The 18,049-nt window shown below is 43.6% G+C and overlaps 1 protein-coding gene across 2 annotated transcripts in view; it reads left to right on the top strand.

Annotated features, from left to right (window-relative positions):
• The first annotated feature begins 12,244 nt into the window (after window positions 1-12,244).
• The window catches only part of EPHX1 (epoxide hydrolase 1), a 51,388-nt gene continuing 45,583 nt past the window's right edge, over window positions 12,245-18,049 (top strand). Inside the window, exons 1-2 of one of the 2 annotated variants that reach the window (XM_026658204.2) lie at window positions 12,245-12,261; window positions 16,046-16,125. The gene's annotated coding sequence lies outside the window, so the exon portion shown is untranslated. Of the gene's footprint in view, window positions 12,262-14,415; window positions 14,650-16,045; window positions 16,126-18,049 lie in introns of those variants that run through there. The other variant, XM_026658203.2, reaches the window with a different exon arrangement.

The following is an 18,049-nucleotide window of genomic DNA, read 5'->3' as shown; positions in this document are numbered from 1 at the left end:
AAAAAAAGCCCTGGTTTCTATTTCAACTTTACTTCTTCATCCTGTTTAATGGGTGTGATGTTGAGGATGGGTGTGCGTGATGGTCTTAGATTGTGTACATATTTCTGAAGTAAAGCAAGCATAACACTCTTACAAAACTAAGGGTAGTGGCATATAACAATGTAAAACTCCCAAACCTGGACAAAAACACCTGCCACTATAATGCTGAGGATTTTTTTAATAGGTACTTCAAATGATCTTAAAGTTTACTACAAGTATTAGAACAACGTAGTGTTTTTAGAGTAGTTTGTGTTAAACCTACTGCACCTTTCTCAGCCTTGTGCTTTAGTGCAGAATACTTATCTCCTAGAGCAGCGGTTCTCAGACTGTGGGTCAGGACCCCAACGTGGGTCACGACCCTGTTTTAATGGGGGCGCCAGGGCTGGCATTAGCCTTCCTGGGGCTGAGGTGTAAGCTTAAACCCAAGCCACACCGCCCAGGGCCGAAACCTGAGGGCTTCAGGTTGTAGGCCCCCTGTCTGGGACTGAAGCCCTTGAGGTTCAGCTTTGACACCCCACCCCTGCCCAGCGCAGTGGGGCTTTGGTTCCCCCTCACCCCACTGCCTGGGTCAGTGGGGCTTGGGTGGGCTTAGGCTTCAGTCCCCCCTTCTGGGGTCATGTAGTAATTTTTGTTGTCAGAAGGGGGTCATAGTACAATGAAGTTTGAGAACCCTATAGGACGGGTTATTTGCATACAGGAAAAGTCAACAGTACAGAACTAAGGACAGATTTAAATATGCTGTCTGCAAGCAAAATGGATACAGGGGACAAATGAAGTACGCTAATAGTTTTCTCCAGATGTGGTTCCTGGAAGCCGTTATGTAGACAGGCAACATGTCAGAAGGTGTATTCTCAATCTGCCTTTCAGTACTAAATTTAACAGTAGTGTTCTAGTGTGGATGTTATCATCAGGATGGCATTTTAGTAAACTTAAGCTTAAGATCCCACTCTATCTTCTTTAAAGTTACACTAAATTAGAACTGCCTTTAGTCCTTGGGAGAAAAGTCCAGAGCATAATAGTCAATTTGGCAAACTGTAGCCATGAAATGCCAATAACACTGCAATCTGCTACCCCCCCCCGGTTCATTTCTGACTTGTGGAGACTTCCAGCAAGGGTACATACTACAGAGATGTTGGTCACCAAGGCTTTTTACTGTTCATAGATTTCAATCAGTGAGTTGATCTGTGTCCTACTGCCAGTCACCTGTGTCATCCAACTTTTGTGGTCCATATTTTTCATTAAGCTGTGTGGGCCATACAGCATGGATCTTCATGGAGAGATTTTAATTGGACTCCCACATGGAGTCCAGTCTGTCCTTTGTTTTAGTGTTGTAATTCTCTTAGTGTGGTTTTTCCCTCCCTCCCTCTCTTTCCCCCCCCCCCCCCCCCATTTGAATATCTTCTCTTGGGGGAGGGATAGTTCAGTGGTTTGAGCATGGGCCTGCTAAACCCAGGGTTGTGAGTTCAATCCTTGAGGGGGCCATTTGGGGATTGGTCCCGCTTTGAGAAAGGAGTTGGACTAGATGACCTCCTGAGGTCCCTTCCAACCCTGATTTCCTATGATTCTCAAAGGAAGAGGTGAAACCCTTACTCCCACTGGTTTGGGATGTGTCTGTTCTTATGTGAAGCTATGTCCTTTCTATTTTCCTGTGGGAGTTCAAACCCTAGGTGTTGTATACATATCCATCAACAATTTTTGTAAAAGTTAGACCCCTGAATGTGGGAAGGTACTTAACTGAGCTATAAAAGTAAGAGTTTAGTCACAAATTTAACTTTATTCTTTTTAAGCTTCCAGTGGAAGAAGTCAAGTGCCTATGTCACTTCTGCAAATGGAATTTAGCATCCTATGGGCTTTAGGACCATTTTGAAAATTTTACTGCTGTTTTTAAAAAAAAAAAAAAAAAAAGTCTTAGTGAGTAACTTACTCCATATTATATAAAGGCATGCAGAATACTCAACACACTTTTGTCTCCTTCCAGCTCAATTAAAAACTCTCTTGGTTTCTGGGTGAGACACCTGGGAGCACTCTCAATTTTAAGTAGATTTTCAACATTCAGAGACTATCAAACAATTTATCTCAATACTGTAGTCTGATATTTGTAGGAAGACTAAGTTGTCATAAGATTCAGTTACTCCTACAGTATGAAAAAATAAAAAGACCATCCTTATCAAGCATATCCTTATCAACAAAATGACAACTGAGGTGAAGGAGAGATTTGCTTGAGTAAGGTCTGCAACGCAACTGTGTTGTCTTGTAGTAATGCGGCACCTCATGGTCTCAGACACCATCTGATGGTCCAGGGACATCTACACCGAACACATCACTGGCCACTGACAGTACCAGGAGGCGTGAGCCGGAGTGATATTGTGCATCGACTACAAGAAAGGGAACAAGAGACTTTTTCCGTTGGACCATATGAACTGGAACCATAAACTCACTGAACGTTAAATCTCACCAAATGAGGGTCAATCCATCCTCATCATCGTATCCACTCATTACACTCCACACCCGAACATAGCCATCATCTGAACAACATACCCTCATATCTCAATGTCTGTACTTTGACCCGTTAACCTTTACTCCCAATCGAGGATATTGCAGATTATGTATTCCTTACGCCATCCGATCTTAAACTGAACTTCGCACCCCTTGATGTTATTCCCTGATAACCAGAAACTTCTACACTTAGACTCTGTACCGTTCACTTTTTTAAAAACATCTTAATAAAAATTTTAAATTTTAAATCTGTGCTTTCCCTCCTGTTCTCTGGTCAGTTCTTCTATTTTGCTCAAGATTTTTACTTGATTTTTAATGAGCCCATTGATTCTCATCTCAAGTCTTGTTTCTTTACAGAACTGCATTTCCTGTATCAGCCCTTCTAAGTCTTTAAGAAGCAGTGGGTGACCTTAGAGGAGGGGAACTTAGCTAAAACCTCTGAACTCTTGTTTAGATATTGTACTTTTGAAAATACTGTATGTGAAGGAAACTTTTTAAAACTTTGTCTACCTTCATGGTGAAGCTAGATCATTTTCCTCCTGATTAATCAAAGACGTGTCTTGTGCAGGAATGGTTAAGGTGTTTATCATTCATGCTTTTTTGAGGCTATTGGGGGCAGTAGGGACACTTTCTTGGCATTGTCCAACAATCTTAAACCCCACTTCAAAAAAGTTTAGAAATGCAATTGCTTATATACCAGTTTTTGCTCAAGCTATTGCTCAGGATGATATAGCTGGAAAAGGCACAGAAGCACCTGTAAAAAGTCTCTTCACCCTCAAACAGGTTCATGCTTGTCAGTTCAAAGAAACGATGTTATGTGACTCATTCAAACAACACAATTGTTTATAAGAACTTTTTTTTTTTTTTTTAAAAAGCCTTAAAATATTCAAGTGTTGGTGGGTCTAATATATAGGTAGTGCTAGGACTAGATTCTTCTTTGAGTGGTGGTCCTTCTGTACTCCACCAATGGATATGCATGTGCCTGAGCCCAGGATTTTACAAGTAGTGTCTGTTGGCCCATATATGTGCCATATCTTTCCTTATGCTCTGAAACAAGGGCATAAAGGGTAGTGTGGGCTAAGGCCTCTCTAGTTCCTTCTTACCATGGCATAATCTGAGTCAGGATCTCAGGACAAGAAAGATTCTTTCTACTATATCATTGCTCTAAATATATTGGCTAGGAACGGTGAACCGCAGCCACTGGGAGCCGCAGGGGGCCATGCCTGCAGACGATCTACATAAACAAAACGTCTCGCAGCCCGCCAGCGGATTACCCTGATGGGCTGTGTGCTGAAGGTTGCCAACCCTTGGTATATAACTTCATGTTTATAGTCTATTCTAGAATAGTGTAGTTAGTTTCTCCCTTCCCTGGAGAATTTTTCCGCTTCAGAAGTCTGGGATTATGCCCAGGGTCCTGGTGTTCCAAAACTGTTTTCTGCGAGCAACAACCATCAACACTGCCTCTGCTACCTCGGTGAAGTTCATATCTCTTTCAACTGCAGCATCTGCCATTCTTTTCTGCCCAGAACTTGAGGGTCAGTAACTAAAACTTAGAAAATATCTGGTGGAGAAGGTAGCGAGACCCCAATCAGGTTTGGCTTGGGAACCTCCTCCCCTGACCTATACATCAGTCTCAGGAAGCAGGCTGCACCTCTCCAAGCATGACTTCAGGAATGGAAGCTAAAACTGCTAAGACTAAGGAGAGGGCTTCACATGAGAGTAAGGGGCACTTTCATAGATACAAGGAAAAGTCATCTTTGTCAAAAACTGTCCTGAAGAGAGAGGATTCCTCCCTGACTCAGGCAAAGTCGCAAGAGACTGCGTGCTGTAGGATGATGATAAAAATTAGAGCTATCTTAAATTTGGTTAAGGGAAAAAACCTTTCACTTTATAGTTCATGGCCAGTAGAAAGAAGGCCCCAATCAGCAAGTAAATGAAAGCCGTGAGAATAGTAAGTAGTGTTACTTTAATGTGGGAAGGATATACGGTTCCAAAAATAACTATAAAATAAGAGCTACAGTAATATGACAAACAAAAATTGTCTCAAAAGAAACAAACCCGAACCTTCCCACTGTTCTGCTGCTAAGCAAGGCTGGGAGGGGGCAGAAAGAAGATAAGAGAAGGCCTTGGAGAATGGAAAGAAGCACAGATAAACTGCTTCAAACTAGGTTTTTGCTAAAGCTAGTTAGCTGAAGGGTATAAAGAGAGCCATGAATCTGAAGGTTTTGTCAGACCCTACCTGATCATGCTGGAGCATGCCAGAATGAGATGGTCATCCCTAGGTCTGGCCTATTTGTAAGTATACTGATCACATGCTTATAAACATTAATACTGTATTGGATGTAGTGACTGCTTATTTTTAGGATGTTAGACACGTTTAGAGCAACTGCATAAAGTACCGTTTTTGCTTTCAGATTTAATAAAGGAATTCATGGTTACATTGGTGTTTGGGTTCCCAGAATATTAACAATATTTGAAATAATTCCAACAGACGCTAAGGATTAAGACCAAAGCAAATCTCTGCAGGAGATGATGGGGTGTGCAAGGGTAAGGATCTGACAGCTCTGATGGCAAAGACTCAAGATAAATAGCTCTTATCCACTTCTAGATCCGATGTTGTACCTGTATCAACACTGTCCCATGTGGCTCTGACTTCCAGTGTGACTGGGGAAGGTCTGGTTCCGACAGTTTCCGCAGGTGGACCTTCCTCATACTCCAGCGTGGTCTGAGACCTTTGATCTGATCTGGCCACATTCATCCCTCCTATGAGGATCTTCTTTATTCCAGGACATTGTTACACCAGAGGAAGAGACTATCCTGATGATCTTCTGCTGGCAATACTGGAGACCATGGGAGTCCCACCCTAGACACCCAGGATCGATGCATGAGCCCCATTTGCTATCACCTAGCCATCCACAACCTGCCCCATGGGAGTATTTGGAGGAAGGTGAGCCAGTTCCAATGGTTCCATGAACAATTTTGTCATCACCGGCTGAGACGGTTACTCCATCTTCTCTGTCTCCACCAGATCATTTTAAACAATATCAATAGCTCATTCATTACATAAACTCATAAATTGTTCGCCCTCTATAACACTGATAGAGAGGTATGCACAGCTGTTGGCCCTCCCCCCCCCAGCTATTAATACATACTCTGGGTTAATTAATAAGTAAAAAGTGATTTTATTAATACAGAAAGTAGGATTTAAGTGGTTCCAAGTAGTAACAGACAGAACAAAGTGAATTACCAAGCAAAATAAAATAGAACATACAAGTCTGTCTAATACAGTAAGAAAATTGAATACAGATAAAAACCTCACCCTCAGAGGAATTCCAGTAAGCTTCCTTTTACAGAGTAGTCTCCTTCTAGTCTAGGTCCAGCAATCACTTACAACCCCTGTAGTTACTGTCCTTTGTTCCAGTTTCTTTCAGGTGTCTTTGGGGGTGGAGAGGCTATCTCTTTAGCCAGCTGAAGACAAAATGGAGGGGTCTCCCAGGGGTTTAAATAGACTTTCTCTTGTGGGTGGAGACCCCCTCCTCTCTCCTATGCAAAGTCCAGCTCCAAGATGGAGTTTTGGAGTCACATGGGCAAGTCACATGTCCATGCATGACTCAGTTTTTACAGGTAGCAGCCATTGCTTACATGCTATCTTGAACGTCCTCAGGTAGACTTCTTATGTGGATTGGAGCCTTCCAAGATTCATTGTCCTTTAAGTGTTTCTTGATTGGGCACTTAATTTGCACATTCCTTTCTCAAGAAGCTGATCAAATGCTCTACTAAGGCTACTTATGAATATTGGCTGTATACTTGCTTGATTTCTAACTTCAAGTACAAAAATGATACATGTATACAAACAGGAGGAATGTATTCAGTAGATCATAACCTTTACAGAGATATGTTACATGGCATATGTAGCATAAAACATATTCCAGTTATCTCACATATACATTCATAAGCATATTTCCATAAAGCCTCATAGGGTATACTTGTCACACTGGTATTTCGATGGGCATTGGAAATAGAATTCTTGTGTTCTGGAAGATGCATTCCATCTTTAACCAATGCAGAAAGGACTCCGCAAGGAACTGTTATTCAGCAAAATGGAGCACTTCTCCTCTTGGACTCAGCAACACCATTTGTCTGGAATATGCTGAGATTCCTGCTATCCTAGAATATCTACTTACCCTTAAATCTCTGGGTCTTGCACCCAGTTCTCTTTGAGTGCATTTAGCAGTACTCAGAGCTTTTCAGCCCGTGGTAACCCTATGATCTTCACTTATCCTATCACACCTAGATTTCTGAAGGGACTTCTTAGATCCTTTCCAACATTGGTGGTGATCGTATCTCAGTGGGACCTCCAGTTTTGTTCGATCATCTCTCATAAAACCTCCCTTTCAAGCCTCTAGCCACATGCTCAAAGGCCCCTCTGTCTATGAAGGTGGCCTTTGTAATGGCTATATCAGCTAGAAGAGTCAGTGAGCTGGGGATGCTCATGGGGAACCCACCATATACTACTATCTATAAAGAAAAGGTCTATTTACACCCCCACTCCACATTTGTCCCTGAAGTAGTTTGTTTCATGAGTCAGATCATCCACTTACCAGTATTTTTTCCTAAACTATATGCTGCAGATGAAGAGAGAAGGCTGCATTCTCTGAATGTCCAAAGGGCTTTGTCTTTTTATCTACAAAGAACATTAGAAAGACATCTAAACTATTTTTCCATAGCAGAAAATCAAGGGGCACACTCTATTGGGGCAGAGACTTTTTAAATGGCTCTCTGGTTGTATTATCTTTTGTTACCAACTAGCCTACATCCCCCTGCCCCACACCCAGTGGAAGGGGTGAGGGCTCATTCCATCAGAGGGCAAGCAGCCTCTGCTATGTATCTGAGAGACCTACCCCTACTAGAGAGATGTAGGGGAGCTACTTGGAGCTCTTTCCGTATCTTCACCAGACATTATGTTCTGGTCCTGGTTTCCACTGCAGATATACCTGTGGGGACAGCAGTATTACAGTCAGCTATCACTTCTGCATCCTTGCACCCACCTCCTGTTTGTTTGCTGTTTGTTTATTCTCCCACATGTGGAATACGCAGAGGGACCATCACTTGAAAAAGAAATGGAGGTTACTTACCTGTAACTGGAGGTTCTTTGAGATGTGTGGTCCCTATCTGTATTCCACTACCCGCCATCCATCCCCTCTGCTGCAGATTTAGACTTCAGTAAGAATAGGAACTGGAAAATCGTCGGCCCACACCAACCTTTATGCCCTTGCTTTGGGGCATGAGAAAAGTTATGGTGAATGTGCAGGCCAACGGACATTGCTTGCAAAAAAAATTCCAGACTCAAGTGCATGGTGTGCATGCATACCCACATATGGAATACAGATAGGGACCACACCTCTCAAAGAACCTCCAGTTACACATAAATAACCTCCATTATTTGTTGTTGCTGGAGGCACTATAGAAAATATCTACCTCTTCCATCTCATTTGTACAATAAACTCTCTCTCCACCCTAATGTTGTTCTGCCTTTAGTGAATATCTGTTCTCTGCATTAGTGTGGTCCCAAGGGGGAAACTTGTTCTCCTGGTAAGGCTGCATTATTTTCCCAATAAGGAGAATACCATGATTTTTTAAAAAGTGGAGTAGTTATTTAGCAGAGTAACCAACATCAAGAGTTCACCATCCTTTGTTTATTATATACACTTTATAGCTCTCATTCCTGTGGTATTTAATACCTTGCATTATAATGGCCTTGTTGCTATTAGGAGAATGTGGACTTAAATAAGATTATCTGAAGTTAGTCTGGTGGGAGTGAAGCCAAAAATAAAAAAGTGTAATCACTGTAGTCACTAAATGTTTCTAGGGTTTGTTACTCTGATACAAGTACAGACCCCATTGTTGCAGATATAACCACAGTCCATGCCAGAACCAAGGATTATTTTAATTTTGTGTGCCAAAGTTCATTTTTTCCTTGAGCAGCATGATGGTAATACATTTGCTTTCTGCCACTGTAAAAATGTCTTGCAACTATTAAAGAAAGGTCAACTGAAAAGGCACGGAGACATGCATCTAATAGAGAGACCTGGTTTCTTATATCCATTATATTTTTTTTCCTCTAACAGAGATTGGATTTGTGCCCAGAAGTTGTGAATTGGGGATATAGCCATGATATTTGGGCACATAGTCCTTCCTTACTGCATTTTCTCTATTACAAACCCGAAACAGCTATGTTCATTTTTATTCTGTACTGTTGTATTTATAAAAGATATTAACTAGTATTTTCTATTGAAATTCAAGGCTGCCTTGAAGATGCTGTATATACTACATCTGCCTGACAACTTTGATCTTGTACTCATGTTTCCTTTTTTGAGCTGATGCTATGGTATTTTGTTCACTAGAATTTAAACAAGAGTAGTAGTGACAAGTGTCTCTCTAGGGTGTGTTATCTTTTGAAGATCTGGGGCACAGTGAGTACATCTTGTGTCTAAGAGGAGCCTACATTCAGAAAGGGACTTATTTATAAAGCACTGTCTACGCAAGGAGCAAAATTTCCCAGATCAGTGTGGGATGGATTTTTTTTTTTCTTGAACATTACTATATAGATAAAAACACTGCATGGATTGTAGTTTGGCTAATATAGGTCTGGGGGTGGGGGAGAAGAATTCTCTCCCCACACTGGTTAAGGAAAACATGTTCAAATCATGTTAGCAACTTACCATGTTTAAACATGCATGGCCACATGTGTAACATGGTTCTGCAACCACTATGTGGCAAAGGCCTAAAAGGCTTGCCGAAGTAATTTAAGCCTTGAAACTGCATGGCCTCCCTAGCACATGTGTAAAACACATTCCTGTCAATAAATAAGTGCTTCCCAATGGTTTACATAGTGTCAAATAATGTTTTTTTATTAGACTTGCTTTTATCAAGGCTAAATACTGATTTAGTCTGAATCATTTCAGTCTGCATCATTTTATTGCCAATGTGGATTAAAAACTACCTGAAAGCTCTCACTTCTGGCCTATAGTTCACTAGTGGCTTTCCAAAAGCTCCCAAAATCCATTGCTTCGGGGAGCTGTAATGCAAATAAGCATTGCCTCTGAAAAAGTTTACACCACCACTAGAGTGGATGCTGGTAAAATTGCAACAGTTCAAAACACCAGTAATCAGAGCTAGTAAGGAGGCATTGAATTGTGTGTGCTTCAATCACACCAATTTGATAAGGGACCCTTTAATTCTCTAGTGTAGACAGTCATATGCCCTGTTCACAGTGGCTTTACAGTTGGTGTTTAAACATGGTTTAACCGTGGTTGCAGCCATGTTAAAACTGGTATAAACATGTTGGAAAAGCCACTATGGACAGTGTGGTGCTTAAACATCAAATTAGAACCTTTCTAACTACTTTAATATGGGGTGTTCACGAGTGGGTGAGCCATGCAAATCAGATTTGCATCCTCACATTTATGTTCTGTAGGAAAAGGGAGTTGAATTCTAGGCTAATTATTCTCATTAGAAGATGCATCTAATTTGTTTCTTATATCTTGTTTTAGGGATAGTCTGCATGGGGGTGAGTGGCTGGTAGCTGGGACAGATAACTATTCTGAAATCATTGCAACCACGCAGCTGGCTTTTACCTACTTTCCCCTGAATCAGTGTGCACTGATTTTTATTTTTTTATTTTTTTAAATAAGCACTTAACATTGTGGGTGAGACTCCCCTGGTGCTTTGTCCTACTACTGGGCTCAATTCATTTTGGGATTTTTCTCACAGGGTGTTGTGGGATGCCTACCACAAGCTACTGGAATTCTGGGACTTAGGGTATGTCTACACCCAGCCGCTAGTTCGGCGGCTGGGAATCGAAGTTCTGGGTTCGACTTATCGCGTCTTGTCTGGACGCGATAAGTCGAACCAGGAAGTGATCGCCGTCGACTGCGGTACTCCAGCTAGACGAGAGGAGTAACGTGGAGTCGACGGGGGAGCCTGCCTGCCGCGTGTGGACCGAGGTAAGTTCGAACTAAGGTACTTCGAACTTCAGCTACGTTATTCACGTAGCTGAAGTTGCGTACCTTAGTTCGAATTGGGGGGTAAGTGTAGACCAAGCCTTAGAGTCACAGTAGCAAAATTTCCAAGATTCCTCTCCTGGCATCCCAAGATTCATCTTTTGCAAGTCAGAACATTTTCAAACTACTGCCAACCAACCCAGGGGTAATACAGCTGCATGCTGTGGACTTTCCAGAGCAGGAGGAATGATTGGATTAATCTAGATAAATGTTCTCTTTCTGGTTAAACTATCAACATTTCATTCATCTAGGCTTTTATGGTAATGCTTGCTTATAGAAGTACAGGGATTTACTGGAACACTGAAAGTAATAACTCCAACACACACAGAGGTAGGTCTTGACTTCTGTCAGATCAGATACAACTCTATAACAACATACAAGACAACTTAACACTAAGGGCTTGTCTACACTACCATTTTTGTCAGTATTATGTGTTTACTTCTGCTAAACAATCTGTTCCACCTTGTGTTTAGCTGTAACACACTGAATACGTTTCTCAGGTATGAGGAAGACTTCTGTGTAAGCTTGTCTCTTTCACTAAGAAGTTGGTCCAATAAAACACATTTCCTCACCTTGTTTCTCTAAGATCCTGGGACCGATATGGCTACAACAACACTGCGTACACCAAAGTTTACCAATGGCATCTCTACAGCTATCATTACAGCCTTGGACCATATAGAGCCTGGGTTTGTGGAAAGGAAACTCATTCTTCCTGACTTCAACAAGAGCAGTCTGCAAGCTCTTCAAGGAACTGTACACTGAAAATATATATAGTCAAAATCTTTGCTGGAGACTTATTAGAATCCAGCAATCCATTTTTGTCTGCCCTATGTTCCATGCTCTTTGATACTTTTACATGCTACCTTTGCTGATTAATCTATAAGCTGCTTCTCACTATGATTAGATATTGGCAGGTCTATAGCCATTTCTATCACAGACAGCTGGTCTTAGTTTTTGTTTTGTTTTTTAAACTACTCTCACTATTCCCACAAGATAAGAGCAACTCTCTAACCATGTTTATAATTCCATTTCATCAGTGAATTTTTTTTCTTTTCTGGTTCATCAGAATCCTATGTACTTTCACAGACAGCCCTGTAATAAGTATCAGGAGGTAGCCGTGTTAGTCTGTATCTACAAAAACAACAAGGAGTCTGGTGGCACCTTAAAGACTAACAGATTTATTTGGGCATAAGCTTTCGTGAGTAAAAACCTCACTTCTTCGGATGCCCTGTAATAGTCTCTGCTGTGGCCATATCCTCTTTCTCTGGATCTATCTCATTATGTTATCACCACTCCCTGCTTAAAGTCCCTTTTTCTGACATATAGCATCTTGGGTGTAGCACGTTTTCCAGGGAGGCCAGTGTGTTTACAGATTTAAGAATTTTATTAAGATGATAAAAAAAAAATAGTGAACAGAGTTTGAGCATAGAAGTTTCTGGTTATCAGAGAATAACATACAGATTATCGAGGGTGCAAAGTTTGGTTTAAGATCAGGTGGCATGAGGAATACATAGTCTGCAATATCCCCGATTGGGGGGTAAAAGGTTGATGGGTCAAAGTACAGACATTGAGATATGAGGGTATGAAGTTCATAGAGTGGTTGTGTTCGGGTGTGGAGTATAATGCGTGGATATGATGATGAGGATGGATTGACCCTCATTTGGTGAGTTTTAATGTTTAGGGAGTTTAATACTACATCATCCACAGAGTTTTCACTCCTTTGTTTCCTGTCTTCCTGTCCTCAAAGTCTCTGGTGTAGTTGCTCATGTTTTCTGCTTTCATTCCACTGACATTTGCATACTCATATTTCCCAGTGAACTGCATGCTCCTTCACTTTCATACACATTTCTTCTGTTCTGGAATTAGGTCTGATGTTATCTGCCTCATCTCGCATTACATATGAGAATTTACTCTGTACTCATTGCTCTTAAATGTCTATCTGTAAACAGGTTTCAGAGTGGTAGTCATGTTAGTCTGTATCAGTAAAAATAACGAGGAGTCCTTGTGGCACCTTAGAGACTAACGAATTTATTTGGGCATAAGCTTTCGTGGGCTAGAATCCACTTCATCAGATGCATGGAGTGGAAAATACAGGAGCAGGTATAAATACATGAAAAGATGTGAGTTGTCTTACCAAGTGTGAGGTCAGTTTAACGAGACAATTTAATTAACAGCAGGATACCAAGGGAGGAAAAATAACTTTTGAAGCCACTCTCATTACTGGGATTCCTCACTATTTTTATCTGTAAATAGACATGTTAAAGTATTAATATAACAGCCCTAATGATATCACAACATTGAGATGCTGCAGGGCATAAAAAACCTGTAGTTTTCTAAAGTACATTCCTTCAGAATAGTGTTTCTCAACCTTTTTATGCGGCTCTGCCTCCCCAACCAGCCAGGCGTGACCCCCACCTGCATGTGGCTCCAGTCCTCCAGCTCTAGCCCCCCAGTGCTCCGGCCAGGGTGGGGGCGTGCCGCTCGCCTTCCCGTGCTCTGCGGCCGGGGCACTCCAGGGCTGGGGCCCTCCAGGGCTGGGGCCGCATGCCACCCACCTTCCTGGTGCTCCGGGGCTGGGGCCTCCCATGCTCTGGGGCTGGAGAGGCTGGGGCCATATGCCACCTGCCCTTCTGGTGCTCCATTGGGTCAGCGGGGCTAGCTGCAGGACTGGACTGGTGGCCGTGGCGAAAGGGATGGCTCTGGTGAGGGGTGGGGGGCTAGCTATGGCGGGTGACAATGTTTGGACTTAAAAGCCTGGCGTAGGCCCTGGGCAGTGGAGGCTGAAACATGCAAATTAGCTTTGCAGGGCCTCAGGCAATTGCCCTGCTTCCTACTCCCTAATGTGAGCCTTGTTTGTAACCCCCCTAAACCTGTCCCATGGCCTCTAGGTTTTGAAACACTGCTTTATAAGTTCTTACATTACTTTGCAAACAATGTGCTAAGCCTCACAATACCCCATTTTACAGATGGAGAAACTAAGCCACAGCAAGGTAAAGAGACTTGTCCAAGGTCACACAATGACAGTGTTTACTGCTGTGATTCCAAGACCTCAACTTCAGTTCATGCTTCATGTTGATCAGTCTGTTGCTGTAGGGTCTGTTGGTTAAGAAACTACCCTGACACATGGGTTCAGGTCCCTGCTCTGCCACAAGCTTCCTGTGTCCTTATCAAGTCATTCAGCAGCTCTCTGTGCCTTCCCCAGCTGTGATATGGGAATAGTATAGGGTGACTAGACAGCAAGTGTGAAAAATTGGGACAGAGGGTGGGGTAATAGGAGCCTATATAAGAAAAAGACTCCAAAATCGGGACTGTCCCTATAAAATCAGGACATCTGGTCACCCTAGAATAGTAATACTTCCCTCCCTCAGTGCTGGGAGGATAAAGGCACTGCTGTGAAGAGCTTTGAGCTCTGCTGTTGAAAAGCTCTAGGTAAGAACCAGGGGCTATTGCAATGGGGGCTGGAGTACCTGACTGTTTTCGGGCCCAGGCATAGCCAGCAATCCCACTGGAGAAAACAAACCGCTCTTCCCTGGAGCCTTGCAGGGGCTTGGATCGGACTTCTTGTTATTTGCATTTCTAAGGGGTCTGGCCCTGCAGCATATGGGGGTTCACTCCCCTCCACGCAGCCCCCCCCCCCCGCACTAGGAGCTTCTCTCCCACGCGCCGTGTCCACCCTGCCATCACTCCGGGTCCGACTCCCGCGAGGCACGGCAGCCCCAGGAGGGGCGGGCTCTGCTCCCAGGGGCAGGTGCCACGGCGGGCAGGGACCCCGCGGGGCCTCCACTCCCAGCCTGTCGGCAGGCGGGCGGGGCCGGGCCGGCCCGCTGAGGAGGGGATGCCGGTCCCCCTCGCCCGGTCAGTGCGGCTGCTCCGGGTCCCCCGCCTCAGGCGGCGGGCGGGGCGTGTGACCCGCCCTCTCCTCCCCCGAGCGGGCGGGCTCGCGGGGGCTGCCCCTCCCCCTGTCCCCGGCGGAGCGCAGCGCAGCGCACAGCTCGCAAGGCCAGGCCCGCGCGCCGGACCCAGCGACGGATCCGCCCCCGCCAGCTCGCAGGTACCTGCAGCCTCTGGGGTCGCTTTAGCGGGAGGTCGATTCCCGCCGCGCCGCGAAGCTCCTGCCCCTGCTGGCCCTAGGACACCGACCCCTCAGCCCCGGCGCGCTGAGCGGGGATGTCCTGCTTCGCCCCCGCGGGAGAGAGCTGCCGGCCCTGCGGTCCGACCCGGGCCGAGCTCGCGTGCCCCGGGCCGCCCAGCGGCACAACCCTGCTGCGGGACGGGGGTGGGCCAGGGCTGAGACCTGCTGCCGCTGCGCACGGCTGGGAGTCTGGGCACACCCACGCTCTGATTTCAGACTTCAGCCTGGCAGAAGGCCCCCCGGCGCGTCTCGCAGTGCCCTGCTGGTGGTTATTGCTGGGAGGGGCACGAGTTAATACTGTAATACAATTAAAATAAAAACATGATTTTTCAAAGCTGTTACCAGTAACTCTGTCTTACGGGGGTGTGTGAGTGTCAGTGTCCATTTCATTTTAAAACGAGCATTAGGGCGAGTCAAAAATGAAACGGGATTTCCCCCCCCCAATTGTATTGTTTTCTACATTTAAAAAAAAACAATTTGGAATAAGACTTTTAAAAATATAGAAATGTCCCATTTCGATGTTTCTGGAACAAAAAAAAAGTTTTGATGTTTTGAAATGAAATTTTGTTTAGAAATTTATTTTATATAACAATTATAAAGGGTTGAAGCTGAAACATTTCAGATTTGTCAAAAGAAATGTTTAGGCTGACATTAAAAGATTTGTTTTCTAATTTTGTGAAAATTTTTGAAACTCTTGCCTTTTTGTCCTGATTTGTGATGATTTTTTTTTTATTTTGAATTTTTTTGTGGGATGGAAAATATGTTTTCCAGCTAGCTCTGAGCATAATGGTTATCAGGCTGCACTCTGCTCTTGCCACTTTCAGGCATTAAAACAAATAATCTTAAACATTTAATTTACTTCTTCCCTATTTCCTCAGTTTGGACACTGAAAAAAGATGGATCGCTCTCACTTTTGTTTATTCTATTTTCTAGTCAACAGCACTTTCCTGTTTTTATGCATTTAGCACAACATTCAATGTTTTGGTTGTGAATACTGCAGAGGAGTGCATTAAACTGTTTCCACTGAAGACTGAAATCTAGAGAAAGATATGATGATGATGTTTCTGTTAGTCTCAAGTTTTGTAAACATTTACTTTTTTTACCGAGTGACGTCTTGTAATCATACTCCCATTCATGGGCATTAAAGACCAATTTTAGTTCTCAGATACATGCATGTGTGAGCAGCTTCATTGGAAACTTCCGGAGTTTAAGATTTGGTATTTCACTACCACTAGCCACCCTCCTCACAATTGAAAAATAAATGGTTTTCTGGATTTTCTTTTACTTTCTCTTCTGTTCTGCTTTTTGTTTTGAGGGTGGCAGAGAAAAAGATCTGAGCTGAATCCAGTTTCTTCTAGCCCTTGGTGAGAATTACTTCAGCACACTGAGAGAGCAGTAAGTAGCAAAGTACAATAGTTTCATTGAGATTAATCCTATTTCTTTTGTGTATTGTGTCTAGATTAAGTTACAAAAGGGCCTTGCTTACTATTACTGGAGGTTTGCCACTTGAATATGAGCCTCCCAAAAAGCTTGGCTAACTTTTTTCTTCACTAACTAGCCCTTTAGTAAGTGAGAGTGGATTCCTAAGATTCTGCTGCTGTCTCTGTGGAGAAGAGGGCTCTGGATCCAAACAGGAGAACCGAGAAATCAGAGCTTGGTAATGACTTTTAGCAGAATGATTACCCTGAATTAGTTTTATTAGAGATCCACAGCCCCAAGTCATCCAAAACTAGGAATAGGAATCTAAAATATTTTAAAACATTTTTGTTATGTGTGATTTAATCCTCTTTAGCCTATGATGAAGAACTTCCCAGAAAAGTGCACCCTAGGTATGAAGGAAAAGCATTGTTTTCAGCCTTGATTTGAATTACAGATTAATTATATAGACAGGGAAGGACCAGATGTGATGGTTTGTTGTTCCACCTCCCACCCCCACTACAGTGCTAAACTTTTGCTCCTACACTAGTCCCACTATCTCCATTCCTTCCCTCCTCCCCGCAAAAAAGCCAAAATACAGAATGTGCAGTTTAAATCAAGCTAGGCAGCCATGAGATCTCCGTGCCATTTGGGGGGAGGGATGCATTTTTTTTTTTCAATTGCCAGTGAAGATGATGTTAAAGTAAACGGGTGAGGTGGAGATCGTTTGAGGCTATGTCTACACTACAGAGTAAAATCAACGCAAGTTACACCAATGATCATAAACGGCTATAATTGCATCGCTTGCGCATGTTCACACAACACTCCTTGTGTCGTCGGAGCCCGTCCACAGTTGGTGCTCTAGCGTTGACAGAGAGAGCAGTGCACTGTGGGTAGCTATCCCACTGTGCAACTTGCCACCTTCTGCATCGTCCCATGATGCAGTTTTTTCTGTCCCATTATTCCATGGACTTCCGACTACGTTTTGCGCTGTTTTTTAACAGCCCCTGTAAACTGTGCGCCCTCCATCTCTGCCTGAAAGCATGAATCCTGCACTGCTCTCTAGTTTTGTGATCAGTGTTACGAACACACTGCGGCGGATCATGCAGTATTTCATGAGCTTCAAATCTGAATAGGAATCCATGGTGCCTGTCCTGCTGTGTGCTGTGGAAAGAAACAATTCCAGATTAAGTTTGGTATTCATGGAGTAGCTGCAGACGGTGGACCGTCGCTTTTGAGCTCAGGAAACAAGCACAGAGCAGTGGGATCACGTCGTTATACAGGTCTGGGATGATGAGCAGTGGCTGCAGAACTTTTGGACGTGTATAGCCACCTTTCTGGAACTGTGTGCTGAGCTCTCCTGCCCTGTCCTGTGGTGCAAGGACACCAGAATAAGAGCTGCCCTCTCAGTGGAGAAGTGCATGGCAATAGGTGTGTGGAAGCTGGCAACTCCCGATTGCTACTGGTCAGTCGCGAATCAGTTTGGAGTTGGGAAGTCCACTGTGGGGGTTGTGTTCACGCAAGTATTCAGGGCCATTAATTGCATCCTTTTATGAAGGACTGTGAGTGTGAAATGTGTGTGAAATAGTGGATGGCTTTGTGGCAATGGAATTTCCTAACTGCAGCAGGGTGATAGATGATACGCATATCTCAATGTTGGCCCTGGACCATCTTGTGACGGAGTACATCAATAAAAAGGGGTACTTCTCTGTGGTATTGCAGGCGCTTGTGGGTCACCGGAGTCATTTCACTGATATCAACATGGGGTTGGTTAGGGATAGTGCATGATGCACGCATTTTCAGGAACACTGGCCTGTACAGAAAGCTGCAAGCAGGGACTTTCTTTCCAGACCAGAAGATTCCAATGCGGGGTGTTGAAATGCCTAAAGTGATCCTGGAAGAC

The sequence above is a fragment of the Terrapene carolina genome, unplaced genomic scaffold, assembly GCF_002925995.2.
Source record: "Terrapene carolina triunguis isolate 2854851 unplaced genomic scaffold, T_m_triunguis-2.0 Scaffold406, whole genome shotgun sequence".
Classification (NCBI taxonomy): Eukaryota; Metazoa; Chordata; order Testudines; family Emydidae; genus Terrapene; species Terrapene triunguis.
Note: the sequence above shows the minus strand (reverse complement) of the source record. Positions and strands in the feature narration are given on the sequence as shown.